Here is a 1,980-nt window from a genome sequence, read left to right as displayed (position 1 = left end):
GATTTTGCCTAGAGTAATGAGAAGTTTGCTTCTGGCGCCGTTCATGCATCGAGTACGTACGAAAATTATGAAGTTGATGTGAAAGGTAAGATAATTACTGTAGTATCATATACTAATACATGGATTTGACGGAAGGATAAAAATACATACGGATCCATCAACGTTCAACGACATCCTCACGCCCTAGTGCACTGGGTCACCAACCGACGTGTGAGGAGCAACGGCGTTGGCGGAGAGCTCAACGTGCTTCTGAACAGTGCCGTCCAAGGTTGCCCAGCGCTCCAAGAAGGCCAGCGCCCTATCGTCCTCCTCTTGCATGTACTAGTCCTTGTGGACGATTTGCGCGTAGACGTGGGTGATTATGTCGATGGTGTCTTGCTGCGCCAGGCGCTGCGCGGCGAGCGCGACCTCGAGGTGGACATTCTCCAGCGCGACGGCGGGCAGTCGCAGGGCCACCAGTGCGTCGAAGGGGTTGTTACCATAGTGGCCGTTGAGGGTGGCGGGCGTCGCAGAGCCTGGGCGCGTCGGCTGGAGGCTTACGTCAAAGTTGTCCGCAAGCTTCTTGACGACGGTGAACTTGTCGAGGAAACCGACGAGGACCTCGTTGAACAAGGATGTGAAGCTGTCGTCCAAGCGGCCCCTCGCCCTGGCGGCCTCAAGAAATACTACCTACCGGGTCGCAGGCCGGCGTCGTGGACCATCTGGCACAGCCGGCTGATGCTCGCGCTCATCGCCTCCATGGGTCTAGCGTAGCTTCTAGTCAACTGACCTTGCGATTCGAGTGATCACTCAGCCCTTGGTTAGCGTGTGTAGGTGCGTAGGATTTCGTACTACTCCTCTGCCCTCTACTGCACCTACCTTTGGCTGTATGATAGGTGGGCCAGCCACCCCCTGGGGCCACGTGTCATTCACCTCCTGACCCATCTCTCACACGCACCCTGCTAGTGTATATACTCCCTCCTTTCCGGTTTATAGGGATTATCTCAAAATTTTAGTTTTTCCATTTCATAAGGCTCAATTTGGTTGTTTTCCATCACATGTTCAGATTCCAAGGTGCATTAAATCATTGCATGCAAGTACTAAGAGAAAATTGACCAATGCATGTAATTTATGCATGCATGCATTGCAATTAATGCATTGGTAAACATACTTTTTTGAGGAAAACAAGAGCATTAATTGGGTGCTTTTGCAAACTACAAAAAGTATTCCACCACTCACCATCTACCTTGGTTGGTGAGAATTTTGAATTGAGCCTTATAAACCGGAAAGGAGGGAATATAGTGGTTTTCTTTTTCTCTCCATATCAACCATTTTATATTGCGTACGTGTCATTCAAGAGTGAAATGATGGTTGCTTCTTCCGACTAACTTACTATGTGATTTGACTGCTCCTTAGTGGCCCCTACACGTACTCCCCCTACGTGTATGCAACAGTCACACGTACACATGGACGCAAAAACGCGCGCGACGCCCTAATGCATGCATGTCCGAGCACACGACGAACACACACGGTGACGCTTAAGTGCTCAACCTACATGTGCATGCACACACATACTCAGTCAAGGTGAGCTAGTGACCGTATGAACACCAGAAAATATATATATTGAGCGCAATGAGCGTATTATGAAGTCCACTGACCGTATTTTTACAAATATACAGTGACAGATAGTGTATTTATCTCGTTTGAAATTAAGCCATGTTAACCGAAGAGGAGGCAGCATGGACTAGCATTACTTTGCTGTGTCCCGTCAACTTGCCGAACGAGGAGAAGGTTGCAGGACGGGAGAAGCTTGCACGTGGTGGCTCGTAGGACAAGGAGAATCTTTTGACTAATGCAAGCTCTCCCTCGCTCAGGCGATGGACGTGCAACAGTTAATTCGGTATCAGATTACCAGAAGCATACTACACTATACTACTAGGAACCAGATGGAGGAGCGTCTGCACTCTTATTATAATTTTAAAATGTGATAAAGCAATCTTC

Source organism: Triticum aestivum, chromosome 4A, assembly GCF_018294505.1.
Source record: "Triticum aestivum cultivar Chinese Spring chromosome 4A, IWGSC CS RefSeq v2.1, whole genome shotgun sequence".
Lineage (NCBI taxonomy): Eukaryota > Viridiplantae > Streptophyta > Magnoliopsida > Poales > Poaceae > Triticum > Triticum aestivum.
This window is presented reverse-complemented; position numbering follows the sequence as displayed.